The 26274-nt window shown below is 44.7% G+C and overlaps 1 protein-coding gene across 3 annotated transcripts in view; it reads right to left on the bottom strand.

Annotated features, from left to right (window-relative positions):
- The window catches only part of SPATA13 (spermatogenesis associated 13), a 223041-nt gene that overhangs the window by 82907 nt on the left and 113860 nt on the right, over positions 1 to 26274 (bottom strand). The window lies entirely within an intron of this gene.

Raw genomic sequence — 26274 nt, 5'->3', positions numbered from 1 at the left:
CGGTCATCTTTACTTGGCTCTCTACAACCCTAACCCCCGGGATGCTTCTCAAAATCCTCAATCCTCCGAGTGCTTTCACTCTTTGCTCTCTTGTTCATCTGTATTATTATTAAAGACGTTAGATTGCAGTATGCTACTTGGACCTACTTAGCTTCTGGAACTTTTGAAAATGTCCTCTGCTCCACTCACCCTCTGACCACCCCAGATCAGATGCTCCCAGGGGAGCAGGATCCGCGGTCTGGTCACTCCTGTCTCTGCCCCACATGCAGCTCTAACAACCCTCTTCTCACCTGAGGACCCGGGCCTCACAGCGGGGTGTAGGGCTCCTGGGAGGAGGCCCGGGCTGGGCACCACTGGGAGACCAGTCTGACCTCTTCCCCAAACCCTCTCAGCACAGCCCCGGCTCCAGAAATTCCTAAAAACTTGACCGCGCCTGACCCCCTTGGTGGGGGAGCAAAGGGATGCTTAGAGTAGGCCACGTGACCCTAGTCAGAGCAAGCTCAGGTCCTTCCAGCTGTAAACTGTCATCTTCAATGAATTAGTCATGAACATTCAAGCCCCCCCGGCCCCAGGTCCCCTCCAAGGCATCTCTGTGCCTTTTTCATTTCGTGTTGCCTTGTGCTTGATCTCCTCTATCAGGTCCCAGTGCTGCTTCCTCGAGTACCTTTGTAGGCTTTTTTGGGAGTGACATAACACACCACCATATAGACAGTGATAACCAACAAGGAAATACTGTATACCACAGGCAAATACACTCAATATCTTATAATAATCAGGAAGGGAAAGGATCTGAAAAAGAACACACACACACAATAGAATCACTTACACAATGCTGTGAATTAACTTTACATCAATTTAAAACACACACAAAAAAAGAAAATCTGTATTAAAAATAAAAGAACTCCTTCATACTAAAAAACACATGGATAACATCTCTACACTTTTTTATCCCTAGTCCAGGGACCAATAAACATTTACTAAATAAATGGATGGTTTAGAAAGGACAGTAGAAAGCTGTCCTCCATAAATCAGAACATCTCCCAGCTGTCTTGTTGCTGCTTTTGGCTGCACCACACGGCTTGTGGGGTCTTAGTTCACCAACCAGGGATCGAACCCGCACCCTCAGCTATGAAAGCATGGTCTTAACCACTGCACTGCCAGGGAATTTTCAAGGTGCAGCTATTTTTAACTGTTCTTTAAGACTGTTTTACAGTAAGGTAAATGTTAGATAGCGACTATGTGAATATCACGAGACAGAATGCAAATTCACATGACTGTTAAAGACTGGAGCTGACACCTCACGGTGACTGGCCTCTTGACACCAAGCCTTCACTCTATGGCAGCGTATTCCTTCTCACCATGGTGACAGGGGCTTCACAGAGAAAATCCAGAGAAATACTGACCAGCACACCTCTCACCACATTTCAGCAACAGTGGAAGTTCTTGAAAATATTACCCCAGTCTCCTTAAGATGTTCTGAAAACTGCATGAAACTAAATCGCGCCACTTTAATTTCTTGTTCAAATACAAACTGAGGCAATAAAATTGAGCTGCAGTTCTCCCTATAGAGCGGTCATTCAGATAATACAGAAAATGGCTAATTAACTTTCAATATTTATATTAAAAAGACACAAAGTTTACAAATTACCATAGTACCCCAGAACACAGCCCCAGAGTCCTGCAGAGAGCTACTTGCCATTAATCTAAAACACCACTTGAGCTAATGCAGTCTTTTCTTCTTGGCCAACTTGTTAACAGGTGTTAATATGTACCTACATTAACCAGTTTAACTTCTCCCAGCTTCCCTCTCGTCCCCAGGGAAGTGAAACTAGATATTGTTAAAGTGAAACCAACAGGTCAGTTGCCTGGAAGACAAAGAAAAAGAAACCAAAATCCTAGAAAATCTCACCTCACAGAAAATCGGTGCCTGCATAATTAGGAGTTTTCTAGAATACTGTGTTGTTCTGGACAATAACAAGTGTTGACAAAGACATGGAGAAACCAGAGCCCTCTTATACAACTGATGAGAATGCAAAATGGAGCAGCCACCTTACAAAAGAGTTGGGCAGTTTCTAAAAAAATATATGAAATATAAAGCTATCGTATGACTCAGCAATTCCACGGCTAGGTGTCCACCCAAGAGAACTGCAAACAAGTCCACACAAAAACTCATACATGAGTGTTTGCAGCAACATTATTCCTAACAGTTAAAAAGTAGAAACAAACCACATATCCACCCACTGGTGGAGGAGCAATAAGCCAAATATAACATACCCACAGATCTGAATATTCCTTGGCCATAAAAAGAAGCACTAATACCTACTACACATGGATGAACACTGAAAATATTGTCCTAAGTGAAAGGAGCTGGTCACAACAGGCAACATATTATGCAATTCCACTTATACAAAATGCCAAGAATGGGCAAATCCATGGTGACTAAAAGCAGACCAGCAGTTGTCAGAGGCTGGGGAAACTTTTATGTTAAAGGACAGGGCAGCATGGCGTGCTGCAGTTCATGGAGTTGCAAAGAGTTGGACATGACTTAGTGACTGAACAATTGTTCACTTCCCATGAATTTAGCCATAATTCATCTTCACAAGAGACACTGTTTCACCTCCTATGACAACAAACGAGCAGCCTGCAACTGACCTTGGGGAGTACAGAGGAAATCATTGATTCATGCCCAGCAGGTGAAGACTCCACATGCATTAAGCAGGTGGAATTTTTAAACAGCATACAAGTGAGTCGGCCACAGAAGATACTTAGGTGCCAGGAAGGGGAAGTCCCTGTCCTTCCAGCTTGGCCCAGCAGCCAGCTTAGTCTGAACGCCTACGCAGTCATCGTCAGGACCACAGTTCAGGTTTAGAAGATGTGAAATAACCGTCTTTTATAAAGTCACGTGAGGGGGGGGCAGGATGAAAAATCAGCAGTCCCTTCCCACAGCCCGTGAATGACTCAAACATCCACAGGAACCAACTGCAGCAATATTGGCAGCCCGTGCCACCTGCTGGCCACATCCCACCTCCCGCAAAGGGCCCGGGACCCTCCTGTCCAGGTCCTGCCCTGCTCCTGCAGGCCACGAGGGAAAGGGAAATCTCAGGGTGATTTTAGTTATATGGACTTTCCTTTCTTTAAAAAAAATAAAATAAAATCCTGTTTTGAATGACAGAGGTTGAGGACACTGAGAAATGCACATTTAAACCACTGCACGTGTGGGCACTAGCCTGACACAACTGCATGTCAGCTCCACATACAACCGGGTCTCATTACTCTAGAATCTGCCCTTCAGGGCCCCTCTGGGTGTGCAGGGGGTGCTGCAGAGTCCATGTAGCTGGAGGCAGCAAAGACCAGGAGGCACCGTGGGGAACCCCGCTGCTGACCTAAATGTGGACCCACAGATGGGAAGAGGGGCCTCTGTGGTCCCCTCTGGACTTCTACCATAGACCACTATCCTCTGATGACTATCTCACAGCGACATTTGAAAACTCTACGAGGACAGGGCCGCGTGGGTGGCTGCCCTCCATGCTTCTGCCAAACTTCTGGAAGAGGAGGCTGCAGAGGATCGGGCAGCAGGCTGGCTGAGAACTGAAGCCGCCCAGCCACTCGGCAAGGCAGCCCCTGGACCCTCGAGGGCCTCTGTGAACCCCAGGCATGGCCCCTGTGTGACCTGAGGCCTCAGGGAAAAGGTCTGGGTTTGCCTGCTACCCTCCCCTTTCCTGGGACAGTGAAGGGATTCCTGGGTCTGAAAGTCTGGAAGCACGTGACCAGGGACAGCACAGGTGACGCTGCCTTGAAAAAAGTAGTTTCCTGCCAGTGTCTCAACAGAGAGCCCAGCGCCTGCCGGAACGGTCTCCAGAAGGAAAGGATTAATAAAAGGCTCTTTGTTGATCCCGCCCTGTTCGCACAAACCCGATCCTACCCGTCTGACCCGCACGAAGGCCCTTTTAACTGAACAGCAAATCAAGTGTGAGAGAATCACCTCCTTGATTAATTAGCCGATTAGAATTTCCTGAGGACACACAAACACCCAATGCATACGATTTCCTACCCTACCTCTTGGAATTGCTTTCTTTTTTTCCTCCATTTCAAGATGGATTTTTCCCCAATAGTTCTGTTGCCCATTTCAAACAAGCTGCCCCATGGAGGACTTCTGGAAAACCTGTATTTTCCACACAGAAGACAAACGTGTGCCCACTCCATCACCAGGCTTTGCTGTCACTTCCTGAAACCCAACGCTGCAGAATCCTGGTAGGTAACTTCTCTCCAGCGAGCGGGCTGAGCATAGAGGCCTGACTCAGACCCTGATGCCAACAGAAAGTCATGTCAACTGCAGCCCTCAGTCGGAGGCATTGCTGAGGTTCTGTCTGCGTGCAGGTCTCAGGGGGCCGAGCCCAGGGTTCATGGAGGACCCCATGGCTCCCAAGGGTCCAGGGGCCACGTTGCTGAGCGGTCCAGCCACCTCCGGGCTCTACCCATCAGTTTTGCTGGGCTGTTGCACTGCTGTTCCACCCCCACCCCCCACACCCCTCGCCGTCTGAAGGTCACTTTCAGCCCCTACACTCCCAGTACGTGACCTTGACATATCCTTGACATGCTCTCAACTCCTGTCCTTAGTTGCACCACTAATTTCCAATTGCTGGTGAGGCATCACATTTTCCTGGTCACTCCCCGGCTTCCTAATTTTCTACTTTTACCTTGAAGTTAATTCTTCTTCATGTGAGCAGGTGGAGGAAAGAGGGCTTTTTAGTGTCCACACAGGGAAACTGACAACCCAACTCTCTCTCCATTGGGAGGTGGTGATGGTTACATCATGTGTCCACTTCACTGGGCCACGGTGTCAGTTATTTGGTCAAACACTAGTCTAGATGTTGCCGTGAAGGCACGTTTTAATGTGATTAACAGTGAAATCAGGAGACTCTGAGGCAAGCAGATGGCCCTCCATAATACAGGTGGGCTTGGGCAATCAGTAGATGGCCTTACAAGACTGAGGTCCCCCAAGCAGGAAGGGATCCAGCCTCCAAACTGCCTTCGGTGCAAGACTGCGACATCGACTCTGGCTGGAATCTCCAGCCTGGCCAGCTGCCTACAGACTGTGCTCTTGCCAGCCCCATATGAGATGATTCTCTAAAACCAAGCATCTCTTTTGTCTCTCTCTCTCATATCAGGTTTGCTTCTTTAGAAGAAACTGTTAAATTCCAATAATTAAAGACCTTCAACAAAATGCCTCAAGCAGTCGTTAAAATGCAATGCTTTGTGTGTTAAGACAAATGACTTGCTTTGCTGTTGTTGTTCAGTTGCTCAGTCGTGTGTGACTCTTTGCCACTTCATGGATGGCAGCAGGTCAGGCTTTCCTGTCCTTCACTATCTCCCAGAGATTGCTCAAACTCACGTGCATTGTGTCGATAATGCCATCCAATTATCTCATTCTCTGTCACCTCCTTCTCCTCTTGCCCTCAATCTTTCCCAGCTTCAGGGTCTTTTCCAATGAGCTGGCTCTTCACATCAGGTGGCCAAAGTATGAGAGCTTCAGCTTCAGCATCAGTCCTTCCAATGAATATTCAGGGGTGATCTCCTTTAGGATGGACTGATTTGATTTCCTTGCAGTCCAAGGGATTCTCAAGAGTCTTCTCCAAGACCACAGTTCAAAAGCATCAATTCTTCGGTGCTCAGCTTTCTTTATAGTCGAACTCGCACATCCATACATGACTATTGGAAAAACCATAGCTTTGACTAGACGGACCTTTGTCAGCAAAGTGATATCCCTGGTTTTTAATACAATGTCTAGGTTTGTCATAGCTTTTCTTTCAAGGAGCAGGTTTCCACAACGAGAGCATATTCAAAGACTAGATATGCAGAACTGTCAATAGTCACGATGTCAAAAATCACAGGCTACTAGTGGACTCAAAATTAAAGAAGGAACTCCTTTCAGAGGTAAAATCCAAGTGCTAACTGAAATTTGGTCCTTTCAAATCTCAGTCTTCTCTGCACTGGTTTATTTCTTACAGAATGGATTTTCAAGTAGCTTTAGAATAAATTATAGCCTTGAGTCAGAAAAATCTAAATTACAGGCCCCTAAAAAAATCATACACACAACAGAACGTTGCCAATAAATAAAATCCCTTATGAAAAAAACCTTTCATAAAGCAAAGCAATAAAATTTTACTACAGTTACAAACAAAAGCATTTATGGTACAATCTTTGGTCACACAAACTAGTACCTACTTAGTGCCACAAACACACATCACAGTGAGGTGCCCTGGTCTACATTGTTGGGAAAGGCTTATATTGCATTACATAAATGGGGAGAATGCCCAGATTGATAATGAACACAATTACAGAGTAGGTCCCTGGAGAAGCAAAATACAATGTAAAACGAATGCACTTTTCAAAAGACTGACTCCCAGTGCCTGCCCTGAAAAGTGTGAGCTCTTCCTGGTGGAACAACTCATAGAAAAAAAAAAAAGTGTTGGTTGCTAAGCCATGTCTGAATCTTTGCAATCCCATGGACTGTACCCCTCCAGGTTCCTCTGTATGTGGAATTCTCCAGGCAAGAATACTGGAGCCGGTAGCCAAGCCCTTCTCCAGGGAACAATTCATAAGTCCACTCAAATCCTGTAGCAGTAAAGCATCCCTCACTTTTGGTACATGCCACCACTTGACCTTAAACTCAGAACAAAAATAATGGGTTTTCCTTTAATTCCAATCTCCATTAAGATAACAAAAGAGCTATTTCATAAAAAAAAAAAAAAAAAAAAAAACGGCAGTCAGGCCCCATCCTACCTTTCCAGGTCTTCAAAAGGCCACCACCAGAGTCGTACCACACACAGTAGGGATGAATTTATTCTAGGTCCCGGTGGCTCCACAGGAGAGCTCAGACCATGAAATTATCAGAGCTTTGAACTTTGTCCTATGCAGAACACAAAAACCCACCAGTGTGATTTGTGGGTTTGTGCTGTGGCCTAGTATTAAGTTAATGTGTAACAACAATTACACATCAGAGAGAAAAAAAATCAACAAGTTAAATATATACTTCAGAAAAACCCAAACTGACAACAACAGCAAGTAGTGGTAATCTTGGCAGTGCGGCGTTTTCCCCACTTTCCCAATGTGTCGGGCGCTTGCTTGGGACCAGGCGGCGGGCATGTGGATGCTGACATCTGGGCCCACCTCTGACCCAGTCAACAGGGCTGGGTTCTGTCCAACCGCGTGGTTTGAGTTTCAGAACAAAAGCAGTCTGATTACTTGGGTTCAGGTAGAACCAAAAATTCCTCCCAGAGGATTTTCTGTATGGAATTTCAACACCCAAATGAGTTTAACACTGATTTCTCAAAATGAGTCATTCTCAGTGAGCACAGAGCTCAGATACCTATTCAAAATCAGCCACTCATACAGGCTGTCAGTACTTGCCATGAATAAAGAAGAAACTAGTCATTATTTGAGATGATTTGAAAACAATAATGAATATAATTCAACTCTCAAAATCACTACATGCCTTTCTTCCTTTGGGGGCTTTCTTAGGTAGTGCGGTGGTAAAGAATCCACCTGCCAATGCAGGAGACCAATAAGCGGGTTCAATCCCTGGGTCAGGAAAATCCTCTGAAGAAGGAAATCGCAACCCACTCCAGTGTTCTTGCCTGGAAAATCCCATGGACAGAGGATGCTGGCGGGCTAGTCCATGGAGTCACAAGGAGTCGGACACAACTAAGCACTGATCGTACACACACAACCAACAAGGACCTATTGTATAGCACAGGAAACTCTGATCAATGTTATGTGGCAGCCTGGATGAGAGGGGAGTTTGGGGGAGAACGGATACGTGTATGTGTATGACTGAGTCCCTTCCCTGCTCACCTGAAACTATCACAGCATTGTTTGTTGATCGGCTAGTTTTAAAAAAATAAAATTAAATTAATGTACATCTGTGTTTACTAAGTAGCCTCCATTTTGTAAACCACATAAATCACATGTCTCACATCATTCCATCAGAAGAAAAAGAATCTCTCTGAAATCCTGTAATCTTTGTCAGAGACTCATAGGTGGACTGTTAAAGGTCTATTTAGGCTATGTGGGAACTTGATATATGTTAATTAATAAAACTGGATGAGGACCACTCAGGTGGACCAGTGGTTAGGACTCCACCTTCCAGCGTGGGTGGTACAGGTTTGAACCTTAGTCGGGGAAATAAGATCCCACATGCCATAGGTTATGGCTTAAAAAAAAAAAATCTGAATGATTTGTAATATTAAAAAAAAAAAAAGTTGCCAGTGACTCCTCACTTAGCACTCTGTGTAACTTCTCAAGACAGTCCTGTGAAGGAAATTAGCTTTTCTGGGTGACTTTTAACAGGTTACCTCACCTCCCCAAGTTAGTCTCCTTCACAGGGTGGGAGTACTAATGTCTGCTCACTGCTTTATGTAGGAAGTGAACCAAGACATGCAAAACCCAGGTAGCCCCATTTCAGAGGACACACACATGATCATTTTAAAAATCACACAAACTCAGGGCAAAACCAGGATTTGAACAAATGCTCCAAATTTCCAGCCCCACGGGAGGGGGGATCGGGAAGGGGAACACATGTAAATCCATGGCTGATTCATGTCAATGTATGGCAAAAACCACTACAATATAAAAAAAAAGAAAAAGAAAATAAAAATAATTGACTCAGTTGAAAAAAAAAAATTTCCAGCCCCAGTGTGGAGAGGAATGTGGGTCCCCTCTCTTCCTTCCTTAGTCCAGGTATACCAAAGGTAAGGCCACCGTCAGCCAGTGGAGAGCATTACAAAGTAAAAAAAGCCTTGATTTGATCTCTGAAAACTTTCCATGTAGAAAGAGTTCTGACTTTTGGACACGACGTTTTTCTGAGCACCAAGTTTTCATAGCGAGGACTCTCGGTCCGTTGTTCCTAGTTCTGCCTTCATCCTGGTTTGCTTTGGTGGCATTTTCCACAGAGAAGAATCATATCTGCCCTGAAGAAAATCTGTATTCATTATAGTTGATTTATAGTTGAAAATGTATATTCAATTTATCTGATTTTTGAAACACTCAGCCCTCTGCTAAAACAACCTAAACGTGCATATAACAGAAAATGAGATGAAGAGATTTAGATCTGTAAGACAGAGAGAGCCTTAGAGGATACCGGAAATAAAAACTCAGAAAAAGGCTTTAACCTTATCACTAGGAAGTCATGCATGCACATAGAAATCTTTCTCTACCTTTGCTGGCAAGTTACCATGAGTAAGAAACCTATGTGCGTAGATGTCTTTCTTGAGAAGCTCAATACACCGTAATCTCAAATGCAGCAATACAGTAACACCTGTTCTGTGAGCTCCCACCCTCCTCCCTGCTCCACTCCACAACCCCCTACCACCTCCACCACCCTGCCAGCACAGAGGACAGTGCCTTGACAGCCACCGAGGTACCCGCCCCATCCTCGGAGGTCTCATCAGCTTTGTTTGGATGGACTAGGCCTGTATTACAAAGCACAACAGCACAGTGAGTCTTCTAATACAGATCAAACCTGCACAGCAAACTAGATTTAACCCCATTAGCAGCACCCCAGATAACTAGAAATGAAGGTTTTGACAAAGTCAGGGATACAGCTTAAGGAAGGATAAAGACAGGACCATCAAATCACAGCACTGAAGCCGCACTAAACTCATCTTCCCACTGAGGGCAGGAGAGGAAGCTGCCTGCCTCTAAGAGCTTCAGGCAGGATCCTAGAGACAGGTGGCATGTCACCCAGCCTGGACTCCTTCACAAGGCAGGATTCCTCCTACAGGGAAGAAAAACCCACAGAGGAGTTTTCCATAAGTAGGTGAATACTTTCAACACAGCCTTTCACTCGGGCATTTACTGGCTGCCAGGCTACACAAGGTCCTCATGAGGAATATGAGCGCACCACCCCGGAGCCGTCAGCTCCTCCTAAAGGCCAGCAGCTGTGCTACGCACTCCTCTGCAGAACCTCTCTGAATTCTCAGTGGAGCCCAAGGAAGCAGGTCCCCATCCTGGGCATCAGGTGAGGAAGCAGGGGGACTCAGGCCCAGACCGGCTGATTCTGCAGCCCATGACCTCTGGCATTTCCTCAAGGGAAAATGAAAGTCTTCTATAAGAGCTTCCAGAGACATTCCAAGGAATTATTAGGGAAAAAAAAAAAAAAAAGGAATGCTCTTTGTCAGAGAATTTAATAAGGAAAAATTTCAGCTAATCAGCCATTAAAATTAAGATATTGAACCAAATCATCTATTATTTCAAATACATATTAGAACCTGGTTATTTATTAGAGAAATATTAAATATGTATATTAAATATGGCTAATATCAGCTTCATTCTCTAAAAGGAGCTTAAGCCATCAGGTATAAGTCATTATTTAGTGGTGCTAATAGCATAAACTATTGGTGGTTTTGGGGGAAAAGAGGAGTGACTGTTAGTGGGCATGATGATTTCTTCTTGTGTTCTAAAATTGACTGCGGTGATGACTGGCATGATTCTAGATATACTAAAAACAATTCCTCACTTTAAATGGATGAGAGGTAAGGTATGTCAATTATATATATATATTTTTTAATTGAAGTATAATGTTGATCAAACCAGTCAATCCTAAAGGAAATAAACCTTGAACATTCATTGGAAGGACTGATGCTGAAGCTGAAGCTCCAATACTTTGGCCACCTGATGCGAAGAGCCGACTCACTGGAAAAGACCCTAATGTTGGGAAAGACTGAAGGCAGAATGAGAAGGGGACGACAGAGGATGAGATGGTTGGATGGCATCATCAACTCAATGGAGCAAAACCTGGGAGATAGTGAAGGACAGGGAAGCCTGGCATGCTGCAGTCCATGGGGTCACAGCAAAGAGTCGGACATGACTGAGCAACTGAACGATAACAGTTGTGTTTATTTCAAGTGCAGAGCAAAGTGATTCCACGATATACATATATACCTACTCTTTTTCAGATTCTTTTTCCTTACAAGTTATTACAAAATATTGAGTATTATTCTGTGTGCTACACAGTAGGTCCTTGTTGGTTATTGATTTTATACATAGTAGTGTGTGTACGTTGTGTGTATACACGGTATGTCTTAGATAAATCAGGTGACTTCCTGGAGCCTCACTGTCCCCTGTCTGTGCAGTGACTCTGGATGAGGACAATTGTATATATGCCAAGTATACTTCACAGAGCTGTTTAAAAAAGAAGCAAGTGAAAAAGAAAAAAAAAAAAGAAGAAGAAGCAAGTGAGGCTGCTGGCTTTGCTGTGTCAATTCATTCCTTTTTTTAATTTTTATTTCATGTGGATTATAATTGATTAACAGTGTGGTGTTAGTTTCAGGTGGACGGTCAATTCATTCTCTTTTTACTTTTATTTTTAATCAGAGGATAATTGCTTTACAATATTGTGTTGGCATCTGCCATACAACAACATGAATCAGTCATAAGTATACATTGGTCCCCTCCCTCTTGAACCTCCTCCCCTCACCTCCCTCCCCATCCCACCCCTCTAGGTTATCACAGAGCACCAAGCTGGGCTTCCTATACGACACAGCAGTTTCCCACTGCCTATCTATTTTACACATGGAAGTGCACGTATATCAGTGCTACTCTCTCCATTCATCCCTCCCTCTCCTTCCCCTGCTGGGTCCACAAGCCTGTTCTCTGCGTCTGAGTCTCTATTCCTGCCCAACAGCTCTCGCTCCCCTGGAGCTCACAGACTAGAGATGACAACGGAAACATCCATGACTAAGTAGGGAGGAGGGAGTCCCTCATCACCACCCAGATTCACTGCACAGACAGAGGGACAACGAGGCTCCAAGAAGTCACCTGATTTGTCTAAGGCTCACCATGTCAGTCAGGCCAATGGATGTACGCCCAAGCTGTCATAAGGGCATTTGATCTCTTTCTTCCAAATATCTTTAAGAACTTGATGTCATAGTAAAGTAACGGTGAATCAGGGGAGCAAAGCAGAGTCCATCCCGCTCGGCTGTGATTAACTGAGAAAGAATAAAAGCAGTCGACTAGAGCATTTCCCACTTCTTTTTATCCTAGGAAGAAAGAGGATGTTCCTTAATGAAATGATAAAAAATAAAGTTTGAGCCTGTTATTTTCAACCGTTAATAGCTCATCAACCAATCATCTACCATTTATTTAGATACATGGAGCTTTCTTAGAGACTTACCAGGAAACACGGTAATGAAATTAAAGAGCTACAAGGTGAGGGAAAGAAGACAGGACCTTCTCCAGGGATCACGCCAGGTTCCTGTGTGCTTAATCTGTCCTTGGACTGGCCTGGCCCCATTAATCAAAGCAAGTGGTTTTCTGGGAAATAACATGCTTTTGTGATCTGAAAAAGAGATACTAGAGGGAAACTATGATGTCACAGGGAAAAGGACAGCAAACACTGTGATAAATTTAACTGCATTTTCTCACTTCTTGTTGTGTTACATGTAATAGAGTAAGGTCTTTGCTGCCCTTCTGTAACTGTACCTGGTTAAACAGGTTAAACTAACGGTGTGTTTACAAAACGACATGAGGTAACGTCCGTATTGACACTGATACCAGATCTGTTTGTACTTAAATCCAACAGCACTTCTGTAGATATTCTTTATATAGTTATAAAGATTAAGTTTATAAAGATTATAAAAGTTAAGTTTAAGATTATTAAGTTTATAAAGATTATAAAAATTATTTTTTTCAGTACATACTTTTTTTTTTACTATACATGGAAGCTTCTATTTCTGAAGAAACAACACATAAACATGGATATAGAGTATAAAATTTATACTTGGCCTCTATTTTTATAACAATCAGACTGAAGAAAGAAAATGTACAAAAGGAGTTAAGCAAATCCAGACTCCCTGCACCTACTTCAGTGTGTGGCACTTGGGAGACCTGCAAGAAATGCCAGGTTTTTAACTGAATGTGACTCTACAACAACGTAATAAAAATAGTTTCTCCACACAGTACACTTAATATTGTTGCTCAAATTTAAGTTGTGTCATCTGAAACTAAAATAATCTTCAAAATTTAATTTACTCTTCGGTTTCCCAGTAATCAGTCTTTATGGAAGCCATTGAGATTTCTAGGTTTTCTTCTGTGGGAGAATAAAAATTACTTGAGTACACGTCTCTCTAGTTAATTTTTATATTCTCAAGAACTAGCACCACGTCTGGAACAGAGGAATTACTCAACATGTTTTTCAGAATAGATTAAAAGTATAGCTTTATATCAATAACCCACCACTCTGCTCTAGATCTAATTAAAGATTGAATACTCAGTAAGCAGTGAGTTAGTTAACTAATAAATACTAATCAACAAGAAGAAACCTAACCAATCTTGAAATACCTCCAGTCCTGGTCAGCAACTCCAGCTATCTGACCTCTAATTTTGATGGAGATCTAGGATGGTTTTCGTCAGACTTTCTAATCCTAACACAACAGTGTAATGAAATGGTCCTCTGGTACCACATTTCCAATAGAGAATATAAACTCTACCCTCCCCTTGGATGGTTGTCAAAGTTGCCCTAAATTAACAATATGGATTGTTATGGATTTTCAGTCTCCTTATTTTCACCAAAAAATATGAATTAAAATTCTTCACTGTCTAATCCTCATTCCCCTTTCCTCACCAGAAAAAAAACAAAAACAATTACTATTAACATCATTGCAACAAAATACTCCATTTCAGGATTAAAAGCATTAACTGACAGGATTAGAATGGCATAGTACACTCCACCCTACAACAGCAGAATATATTCTTCTCATATTCACACGGAACATAGATCAAGACAGACAATATCCCAGACCATAAAACCAACTTCAAAAATGCTTATCTGAAATCATACAGAATGCATTCTCCAACCATAAGGGGATAAACTGAAAATCAATAACAGATGTGAGGAAATTTTCCAAACATCTGGAAGCTAAACACACTTTTAAATAACCCACAGGTCAAAGAGGAAGTCTAGAGAGGAATTAAAAAAAGACATTTAATTGAATGAAAATAAAAATTAAATGTGACATATCAAAATTTATAGGACAGAGCTAAAGCAGTGCTTTGAGGAAAATTTATAGCATTAAATAAATACATAAGAAAATAAGAAAGAACTCAAATCAGTAGTCTAAATTCCCACTTCAAGAACCTAGGAAAAAAGCAAAATAAACCCAAAGCAAGCAAAAGGAAAGAAATATCAGTAACAAAGGTAAGAGCAGATATAAAAGAAAGCAGATAAATAGCAAAAATCAGTAAAACTAAGAGGTAGTTCTTTTAAAAGATTAATAAAGTTAACAAACTTCCTAAAAGATTGACTAAGGGGAAAAAAAAGATAGAAGAAACAATATACCAATATTAGGAATGAGATGAGATAGCACTACCCTTCCTGCAGACATCAAAAAGATAGTAAGAGAGTACTATGAACAACTCTACCCACAAAAAATTGGACAACTTAGAGAAAATGGATCACATGCTCAAAAAACAAAAACTACCACATCTAATACAGTATGAAATAGATAACTTCAACAGATATTAACCATTATGGAAACTGAATTTGTCATTTCAAAATTAAGATGAAATCTCACTGAAGAATTCTACCAAATGTTTAAAAAAGAACTAACATTAATTCCATCCTTTGTCACCAAGGAAATGAAAGGCATTTTCTGTTCATTGTATGAAGCTAGTATTACCCTGATACCAAAATCAGATAAAGATAGTACCCTACAACACTACCAAAACCAAACAAACAAAAACCCAACTACAGACCAAGATCTCTCATGAATATAGACATAAGAACGCTTAATAAAACCTAAGAGAATATGAGTGAGTGGAGTGAGTGAAGTTGCTCAGTTGTGTCTGACTCTTTGCAGCCCCGTGGACGGTAACCCACCTCCTCCATCCACAGGATTTTCCAGGTAGGAATACTGGAGTGGGTTGCCATTTCCTTCTCTAGGGATAGCAGTATATAAAAATAATTACGTGCACAATCAAGTGGGTTCCATTTGGGTTTATTCCAGGAATCCAAGACTAGTTCAATATTTGAAAAATTAATCAATATAATTCATTATATTAACAGGCTAAAAAATCATAATCATCTCAATTGACAGAGAAAACACTTGATAAAATCCAGTCATCATTAAAAAAAAAAAAGTAGAGATCAATTTCCTCAACTTGATAAGGCACATCTGCCAAAAACCTACAGCTAACATTATACTTAATTGTGAAAAGATAGGACGCCCTCTAAGATCAAAAAGAGGCAAGGACATTTGCTCTCACACTCTTATTCAACACAGTGCAAGAAGTTCTAGCCAGTTCAATAAGGCAAGAAAAGTAAATTAAAGGCATACAGTTTAGAAAGAAATTAAATCATCCCTATTTGCAGACGACACAATTATCCACATTGAAAGTCCCAAGGAATCCACAAAAAAACCCTAGAACTAATCAGCGAGCTCTACAAGGTTATATAATACAAGTCAACCACATACAAACGAATTTTTTTTTACTGTATTTCTACATAGCAATGAACACATGGGCATTGAAATAAAAAATACAATACCATTTACAAGTGTTCAAAAGTGAAATCTATACAAACATGAACAGAAATTATATGCTTAAAACTGCACAATAATGATGCAAAAATGGAAGACTGGAAGATTCAAAATAGTAAAGATGCTAGTTCTCCCCAAATTCTAGCAGATATGAGAAGATTATTCAAAAATTTATATGAAAACAAAAGGAACTAGAATAGCTAAAACAATGCTGAAAAAGAATAAGCTGGGATGAATTGGTCCACCCAATTTCAAGACTCAAAGCTATAGTAATCAAGACTGTGATGTTGGCTGAGACACATAGCTCAATGCAACAGAAAGGAGAACTTAGAAACAGACCTACACAAATATGCGCAACTAATTTTTGATAAAAGTGCAAAAGTCACTGAATAGAAAAGGCATAGCCTTTCTAACAAAAAAGGGGGCTGGGGCAATTAGACATCTACAGGCAAAAACCACAAACAAACAAAAATCTCACAAAAAATTACAACCTACATCTCACACCTTATACAAAAGCTAACTCAAATGAGTCATTGACTTAAATGTAAAACTATAAAACTTAAAAAACAGTAGAAGAAAATCTTTAAGATCTAGGGCTGAGCAAAGAGTTCTTAGACTTGACACCAAAAGCATAATCCATAAAAAAGGAAAACCAATCAATAAATTAGACTTCATCAAACTTAGAACATATTTGCAAGCCACACATATCTAAGGAAGTAGTATCATCTTCAGAGAAGTGTGTTGAGTAAGCAAAGCAATACCTAACATACAGTATGATTCCAATTTTATAATATTTTTTAAATAAAATTATATGCAGGAAGAATTAGTGGTTGCTAGAGGCAAAGGAAGGAGTAGGGGCAGGAGGGAAGCGGGTGTGGATATAAACGGACAACACAAGGAACCCTCTTGGTGGTAGAAATGCTATTTATCTTCATGTAGCAAGATCAACGGGCTTCCCACGTGGCTCAGTGGGTAAAGAATCTGCCTGCCAATGAAGAAGACGCAAGAGACGTGGATTCAATCCTTGGGTTGGGAAGATCCCCTGGAGCAGGGCATGGCAGCCCACTCCAGTATTCCTGTCTGGAGAATTCCACGGACAGAGGAGTCTGACAGGGGGATAGTCCATAGGGTCGCAAAGAGTGAAACACGCCTGAAGCGACTGAGCAAGCATGCACGCACATCAGTGTCAATATCCCAGCCATGATGTTGTACACATCACATAAATATTACTGCATTATACCATGCATGTGAATCTACAATAATTTCAGCTTTTAAAAAAAATCTTAATCTTAAAGATTAACAAGAATGTAAAACTCCCGACGAATATAATTCGATATTGACTGAACTCTCAAATCCCCACTCTTTTCTGCCAACTCTTGCCTCTTGTGTGTCAGATTTTGACTCTTAACAAAGTCACTCCAGCTAAAGAAAACCATCTACACACCACATCTGAGTCTTCCATACAATCAGGCACCAGGATCTGGGTATTTTACAGAGACCTTCCTGACTGTGCAAACCTCGTGACTGACGGAGGCAGGTTCAGCAAGAGAGCCCAGGACAGGTGTCAGAAGTGTCTGAGTTCCTGCGTAGACAGCAGCAGGTGGACGTGGCCACCTCCACAGGGAAGCAGCAGGTTCTGAGACCAAGGCCACTGCTTCCCCGTCTCCCTCCGCGTCTGGCCGAGGCAGCACTGAGTATATAAGGGCCTCTGCACTCCAAAAGCAACAGAGCCACTGCCCTGAGACCAGGAACCACGCAGATCCCCTCCTGAGCCCTTAGCGAATGGATCCTGATGCGGGTCTGAAGTTCCCTCTCTTCTGAGGTGAAAGCTGTAGGCTCCTCCCAATGGGGAAAATAACTTTCCATCTAAAAGACCATGAGAAACGTGGTCCAAGCTAACTGAGTCCTGCAGCTGTGAGTCTGTACGAGGAAAAGAAAGATTCACTGACCAGGCATGTAGAATATGCATGGCTAGTCATCTCTAGAAACAATCCCATAAAAGAAACTCTCCTGTTTGAAAGAAAGGTGTATGCATGCCTGCGTGCTCAGGTGCTCAGCCGTGTCTGACTCTTTGTCACCCCACGGACTGTAGCCCACCAAGGCTCCTCTGTCCATGGGAGTCTCCAGGCAAGAATACAGGAGTGGGTTGCCATTTCCTTCTCCAGGGGATCTTCCCAACCCAGGGATCAAACCCACATCCTTTGCATTGGTAGTTGGATTCTTTACCAACGAGCCACTAGGGAAGCGACATACATAAAGAGCCATAACACTCATGAAACCAGTGTGGGTTTTGTTTTTTTTTTTTAATCCTCTCTCAATAATGCAAACCAAAGCGCTTCCCAGGTCTCTTCAGTTGAGCTGCAAGCATACACAGAGAAGTGGCTGCCTGGGTCTGGGTGACAAGGGACCAGAAACCCGCCTGTTGAGCCAACCTTCTGTTTCTCCTGGACTGATCTGCACAGATAGCCACTATCTTCATCTCAGAAGATGAGTGTTCCAACTGACACAAAGACTTCTTAAAAAATTCCCAGCCAGAGAAAAACAGATGCACTGTGTGGAGAGTAAGACCTGCTTCTATGGAATCGACTTTCCAGGAAAGCCTAGAAACAGTGCTGTCTGCTGACAATGGCATTTCCTCCTTCCTTAGAGACGACTCATCTCAGCAGGAAAGAAAAACCAGGAGAGATTGGTTGTATTCACCCACAAAAATAAAAACAGGCTATTAAAGTCCTAGAGGAGAAAACAAGCAAAACTGTAATTGTCTACTGGGACAATACAAATTCAGTAATCCAGCATGCACCAGAATTTAATAAGCCATTTTGCTTCAGAATAATTGTTGCATGGGGTTTGATTTAATTAATCTCAGCAGGCTTGGAAACAGCCCCCAGGAAGTCAGTGTGATAAACCCCCTTGGACGTGCTGGTATGTCAGGGCACCTCAGACTCACACCTTCAGGCAGCAGCAAGGGCGCTGTGCACTCTGACCCACCCACTGCCAGCCTTGAAATGCCAGGACATGCGCGCATCCCTGTCCCGCATGAAGGCTTCGGGCGAGCACCAACTCAGGGCGAGCACCTTGGATGAGGGTCAGAGTAGGAACAAAGACCAGGAAAAGCAGAGAGAGACCCTGCTTCCTCCTACAGGTGATCAGAAAGAAGGTCTACCGAGTTCTCTAAGCCCGAGTATTTGCTCCTAATTTTGAGTCGAGCCACAGGAAGCCCTGACCCACAGCAGGGGAGGAGAGCATAGACAGATAGAGCATCTCCACCCTTCTCCAGGGCTCCCCATCCCCGGTGGTAGAAAAGTCTAGCCTGAAAGAGAGCCCGGAGAAGGTCATCCTACATCACTGCCCTCCCACCCAGCACACAGATCTAGGAGGGACGGTGAGACTGCAGGGAAGGATTAGTGGAGACTGGGAAAGGCCTCCCCATGGCTGGAACCACGGCTGCGTTTAGGAATGGCGCGTCCTTCCATCTCAACGAGCACCGTCATCATCCATGAGCACAAGGCACTCTGCCGGGCACATGGCATTTCAAGAACTGCGGCTGGACACGGGCGGCTCAACCCTGAGCAGAACGGTTGACCCCGATGCTGGTGGGTGAGGACAATTACTGAAAATACAAATTGACTTCCCTGGTGGCCCAGTGGTTAAGGCTCTGCACTTCCACTGCAGGGAGCATGGGTTCGCGCCCTGGTCAGGGAGCTAAGATTGCACATGCCTTGAGATTAAAAAACGAAGAAAAAATACGAATAGGATCCCATCAGTCATCCAGATTCTACAAGCTGCAAGTTTACAAGTCAGTCTTCTTCCTCACCCCTTGCCATGGCTTTTCATAAAAAAATGAATCTTCAGAAGAAGCTGCCACTTTCCTTATTCAGAATCCCACAGCTTCATGTCTCAGGGATGCCAGGCGTCTCAACCTGACTTAGGCTCAAGGATACACTGACTCAGCACAGCACGTGTGTGGGCCCCACCCTAGACACACACACACACACACCCCAGAGGTCACCGCCAAGAACTGGAGCTGGGCCATAATGGTGAAGTCCCCCATGCATGTGTGTGGGCCCCACCCTAGACACCAAGAACTGGAGCTGGGCCATAACGGTGAAGTCCCCCATGCTTTTCTGGGAAGTGCGGGACACCATGGTCCTGGCAGAGAGGCCTGAGGACGCAGAGGGATGATCTAACGCCAGCGCTGGACTCAACTTGATAAAACAAGCAGGCTCTTCAGTAAGACAGGCCACTCAATCCACTCTGGGGAGTTTAGGTTTGTTTCAGAAAAGTCAAAGGTAGAGAAAGCAGGCCTGGGAGATCTTAGAACAGACCATTTTAAAGAACACTGTTGACTTTTCCCGTGTATTCTGGGTTATTTCTTAACCTCATATTTTTAAAATTAAAACACAGTTTTAACTTTTCTCATTTTAAAAATCTAACCCTTTTGAATATAATTGAAGCTGTAGATATTCATATATTCCCTCCTCCTTTACTGTTTCAAATGAGGGGTTGGGGGATGTTATTTCAGAAGGATTCATGGAACATTTAAGCCAGGGCAATTCCTGTGAAGGCCTGTATTTCTAAAGGCTATTCAGCCCGTGGGTAACACCAGTGATAATGCTAAGCCCACACAATGGAGGCTAGTCTTTACCATAATACTGAGCCACTTGTGTGCTGGCCACACAAAAGTTTCCCTAGTGGTAGATTTTCACTTAGTCCTCGGGCAACGGAACAAATAGAGTGAATCAATTATTTCTATTTTCAACACAGATTTAAATGTACTCCAGCCAACCTAAAGAGTAAACATCAGCTCCCTATATACCCTGCACAGCAAAAAACAAAACCAAAAACAGAATCTAACTTTTCCACAGAGACAGAACAAATTATAAACCTGAGATATTAATTCTCCTATTTCTTGTTTCTTTAATTGATTTAACCAAACCACTAGGACGGACTCTAGACTAAAAGAAATGAGAAACCCACAGACCTTACACTGGATGGTGGATTTCATCCTGAGAGTACCAACTATGGTCTCCAGCCCCAGGCAAACCAGATTTTAATAACTGGTGGGGATATTTTAGGATAATTGCTGCACGGGGTTTGATTTAATTAATCTCAGCAGGGTTCAAAGAAGGCCCATGGAGTCAACATGAAAAATGTCCTTCAGATGTTCTATTATTACAAGTGGGGTGATTACGTCACCAAAAGGTATAGAGCAGGCTGCAGCTATAAACTGAAACCTAAAGAAACGCCTTCTACACGGTGATAGGTATGCTTGTCCTTCCACAGGAAAGAGGGGATAAAACCATCAGCTCAGGCTCGATGCAAAGCAGACGCCCATCAACAGTTATTGAATTAACAATGAATGAAGGTTGAAAGAATATGTATGACAGGGCACAGTATGCAGAAAGGTCATATGTTATTTAAGTAACTGCCAGAAATACATAATTTATGATATGACATTTAGATCAGAGAAGACAGTCTGGTGTAAAGACAGAGATGGAGATGTTTGGTGTGTTCAGGTGTAAAGAACAAGTCTGGAGGTGTTTGGTGTGTCTGAAAACAGGTGTCTAGGTACAAATGACAGATTAGGGCAGGGTCAGAACCCCGGGGTCGGGGGGGGAGCATTCTTACTGGAAAGCACTGCGCCTTCATGAGTTTAGAATCTGGTTATATTCCAAAGTCAAGTTGTTCTGTACAGAGGATGGAAGACGGTGCCGGTGCTGGGAAGGTGGGCCGGGGGTGGGGGCCTGTGTGCTCTGCTCACACAAGACCTCTGCAGTCCTACCTGGAGGAGGCTCAGAGTCAGACCTGGAGATGCACTCAGAATAAGATGGAACAACCAGGAGAGCCCCAAACCAACAGGCCCTCAACAACTAGCAAGTATTCATGGAACAAGCGACAATGTCTGTGCTTTCTCCTCATCCCATCACAAAACCATCAGAGAGCCTCCCTTCCACCAGCTGACAAGTGCCAGGACCTCTTCTGAGCACCCTGTAAGAATGGACTCTCCCATCCTCATGGCAGCCTGTGACCAACTTCACTGCCCCTGAACAATCTAACACTATTTGGGGGTGGGAGAAGGCACCAATCTTTCCGAAAGACCCCCAGGTAATTGCAACACCCAAGAAAGTCTGAACCACTCAGTGAAGAGATGAGTACCACTATCTACACTGTTCAGAAAGGCAACTGAGGCAGAGAAGGCCACCCCAAAGTCACACAGCTGGCAAGCAGCAGAGTTGGGACCTGAACCGTTTATCTGATGACCTTGAAACACTAGGAAATCATGTCAGGGAGCAGTGTTGTAGAAACAGTCTACGTCACTAGTAGGGATGAAATGAAGCAGGGTGGGCAAGGCAGTTGTGTGAGTGTACACAGTACAGAAACACAAGGACGGTGGGCGGCGGATCCCAGAGAGAGGTCTGACCACGCAGGAATGTGATCCCGGATCTTTGAAGGAGCAATGAAGAGCTGCTGTTTTTCATACATTCTAGAGCGCTGGTTCTCAAACTAGCATGCAAGAAAGTCACCTGGAAGGTGTTAAAATACAGACACACACCCCTGAGCCTCTGATTCTGGGGGCTTCCAGGGGGAAAGTCCTAGAATTTGCTTTTCTAACAAATACCCGGGAGATAGTGATTCAGAACCACTGCTCTGGGCACACGGTGACAGTAATGAATAAAGGGCCCCTCAATTCTAGGGGCCACTCAGAATTGTCTAAAGGTCCCTCATCGCCGAACTGGGGTCTGTCTCCCCACCTCTTATTCTGTCCCCAGAGGCTGGAATGCCTCCCTCTGTCAGCCCCTTCCCCAACCTGAGCATTCCTGTTCAGCCCAGGCTGTGGTTAGCACCTCCTCCAGGAAGCCTTCCTGGATCCTAGGCTTCTCATGGACTCCCCTAAACACCCTCCCTGCAAATTGACCCCTCACCTGCTATGGGTCCCAGGACTTTCACACGCCAGCCTCTCCCCCCGGAAAGTGTGTGAACTTCCCTGACGGTAGGGATGTTCCTAGCATCCAGCATATAAACTCTTGAAGCCACAGGGTCCCAACACCCCAAGTGGACAGGTTTCTATACCTACAGGTCAGTGGTTTTAGGACTCCGATCTACTCTCTCTCCTTATACCTTGTATGTGGAGGTGACTGAGCAGGGCCTGACCCTGTTTAGTGTGACTGAGGTGTAACTGTGATACTCCATGACAAGACTGCTTACTGCTCCTGTTATATGAACCGCAATTTCCCTGAAAGCCTGTGATCCAGGTTCTGCTACCAGGAGCATACCTCCTCCCTGGCCTCCTGACCCCTCTGCTCTGACAGTAAAATCAGGGTTCCGCCCCCTGCACCTACCCAGGATGCCAAGCAAAGACCCCGGCTTCCTGTGGGCTGCCTCCCGCCATGGCCACTCTCCAGGCTAGTCATTTCAGACCTGTGTGCTATTTTCTCTGAGGACAGCCTGCCAATCTCTGTAACAGAGCTAGTCGGGGAGGGAAAACTCTGGTCCCTCCCTTTCCCAGATTAGCCAGCGGGGTCCTCTTAGAGCTCCCCAACTCCATGGCTAAACCCCAAGAGAGAATGGGGGCCCACTCAGATCTGGCCAGAGAAGATGTCCCGAGTCAGGCACTCGGTCCCTGAAATGACAGCGCTGAGCTCGCAACGCTTCCATGGTGATGTGGAAACAGGCGGGGGATATTTCTGGCCAAGTAATCAGGTCCTCGAAGGTCCTAGAGACGGGAGGGAACAGTCCTCTGTCTAGGATACCTGAAGATCACGAGCACAGGCTGAGGCATGGGGCGTTATCCGTGACCACAAGCGTTGACATGCCAACCACAGCAAATGGCCACAACCACGTTTGGACTACCTCTGTCCATCTGGGGCTCGCCACAGTTCCTGGCTTCCCCCAGTCAGCAAGCATACCCCTGGTCCAGGAGGGAGATGAACGAGGGTGCCTGGAAACCCCCCAAGGCCCCCACGCACCCCTTTGTATCCCCATGTTGGCTCGGCACCAGGAACCTTCTAGCTCATAAAAGGCCCTGAGGACACTGCTGCAGAGGGAGCTACAAGCTTCAGAGGAGACACGCTGGAGATGCATGCGTGTGGGTCTCCTGAGCCAGGCAGCCCCACGTTCAAACCTCAGCCTTGACTCGTCCTATGGGGCTATAGTCATGAACCTTGACGCCTTCACCTATGCAAGGGAGCTGTGAACCTAACCTGCTCTTCAGTTACACAGTCCTCATCCAAACCACAGGACACAGACACGTCTCATCAGTTCTCCCAGGGACGCACAGACCCACCCATCTCATTCGGGAACATCAGAGAGAAGTTAATTACATGCAACATACACCTGAGGGCATCAGGACTGGATTCTGTCAAGAACGGCAGATATGGAATGGTTGAGCAATCGTGGGGAGGCGGCACCTTCCAGGTTCCCCGAGGGCTCCTGGAGAAAGAGGTGAACCGGACAGCAGGACAGCTGGGAACTGGGGGGCACAGACAGGAGTCCCAGGTCAGTGGGAGAGACGGGTAGTCAGGGCAGGGCCAACACAGAGACAGGCTCCCTGTCAACCCTATTTCATCTGAAATGCAGAGATGAAGGGAACCACGTGAGTACTAATGCCTTTCTACTAATGCAAGTAGAAAACGCACTCCAACATTCCAGTTACTGATTCTGAAACTGCCATGGATTGTACAATGTGCCTCGAGAAAGCAGTGTACGTTTGGTGTTCCTGCCTGATGTTCCGGAAAACAAAAAATACTTCTTTCTAAAACACTTGAATTTATACTTCTGTGTTTTATGATCCCATGTATGCCATTACAAATCTCAGAAGCAAATATTCTTAAAATATTTAGCTTTCAGACAAAAAAAAAAAAGAGCCACAGACAATTCCATCCGCAATGAATCCTCCTGCTGCCTCTGAGCTCAGGAAAGGGTGTGGGGGCGGGGAGCAGCACTCGGCCGCTCGGCACAGCAGGTCTCTGAGAGGCCACCCTGCCAGGCTGCAGAGCCAGGCATGGAGAGTCTGGCCCAGCAGCCAGCAGGTCGGGCATCTAGGGCCAGCCCTACCATCCAGCTGCCTCCCTTGGACATGTCATTTTATTTCTCTGGGCCACGGTTTCCTCATCTGTGGAATATAAGGTCCCTTCTAGCCATCGAAGCAGAAAACTTTCCCAAGACTCTGCTTCAGCATCAGCAAAAGAACAAATACTTTCCTACAACTCACAGGAAGGCGAAGGAGATATCCGAACAAGGCTTTAAATTGTACAATGAAATGGAAACAAACAAGACTCGCAGCATCACAGGGCACTCAAGGACCCTGAAGCTCTGGCCAGCTAAAGTGAAACTGACCTCTCACTGTAGGGGCGGAGCAGCTGGCAATGGTCTTGGCGTGAAGCTTTCTCGAGCTCTCCTGTAGCCAAGGGGGCCAGCACTCCCTTCAGGAAAGCCAGCTGGAGGCCAGTCCAGGCAGTGTCTCCGTCTTTTTGAAGGACGGGAGACAACAGCTTTTCCCCACATGCAACCTTACAGGTACAGCTATTATGCCCTCCACTGCTGTAAACTGCAGACTAAATAAAACACACAAATAATGACCTTATTTCCAAAGCCAAATCCCAACCCATGTCTGAGTTCAAAAGTTGGTGTGGTGAGAAGAGGGGCTCTGGGCCTGGTATTTCACTTCTCCAAGCCTCCCTTTATCCATCTGTAAAATGGGGCTAGGAATGCATTGATGTTACAGGGATGTGAGGAGGATTCGTGAGCTATTACTGCATGTACTTCCTCAGAAGGGTGCCTGGCTCCTTGTAAGTGCTCGATAACTGCTACCTAATATTCATATCAATATAAGTATCAACACAGCCGGAGAACTTGTCTACGGGTGGTACTACTTCAGCAAGAACACACACACAACCATGAACAGGAAAGGAGATCCTTGAATCCACAACAGTCCTGGGCAAGCTGCCGCCTCCTCCTGACACTTTCCGACATTCTGAAATAAAGACGTCTGCCAGGTGATGGGGGACCGACTGGAAGAGAAGAAATGGACAGAGGGATGGCGATGCAGGAGAAAAATCAGCAACCAGAGGAACTGAAACAAAGTGTGCACTGGAGGCGGGAAAAGCACAGGGAGAAACAGGTAAAATGTAGGCAGAAGACACAGGAACCCAGGCAGAAAGACAGACCAGCAGCCTGGTGGGAGGAGAATGGCTGATCTGGAGACCAAGGCAGATGGGTGAAGATGAGAATGCTGGGTAAGAAACAGTCACATAAAACTCTAAAGGGTGGGGGCGGGGGCAGAGGACAAGGTTCAGAACAGAGAAGCACAGACAACAGGTCCCCAGGACACTGCAGGGAGGAAGCCTGGTAGAAGGGGGACACAGAAAAGGAGTGTTTGTTAGGAAGTGGGGGTGGGGGGATGCGGAATAAAACAGGTAACGTTTCTATGCCTGCTAGAGAAGGCGAGCACAGAACTTGTGGACTTGGCAGGGATATAACAGGGTAGTAAACACCAGGCACGGAAAATGACCTGAGACGCGGGAGCGCGACGACAGGACCGGCGCGTGATACACGAATTCAGACGGCCTTGGTAACAAGTGCTAAATAAACTCAAGTTATTCTTCTATTCATCGACAAGACTGTCCAGTGCTGGGAAGCAACTGACCGAGAGAGTTTTGAGAGTTTTGTTTGTCTGCTTGGTTGGTTTGGCTCTTTTTCCGCACCTGGAGGGGTTGGGGGAGGGCATTGCTCGGGCTCTGCG

The sequence above is a fragment of the Dama dama genome, chromosome 30 (assembly GCF_033118175.1).
Source record: "Dama dama isolate Ldn47 chromosome 30, ASM3311817v1, whole genome shotgun sequence".
Lineage (NCBI taxonomy): Eukaryota > Metazoa > Chordata > Mammalia > Artiodactyla > Cervidae > Dama > Dama dama.
Note: the sequence above shows the minus strand (reverse complement) of the source record. Positions and strands in the feature narration are given on the sequence as shown.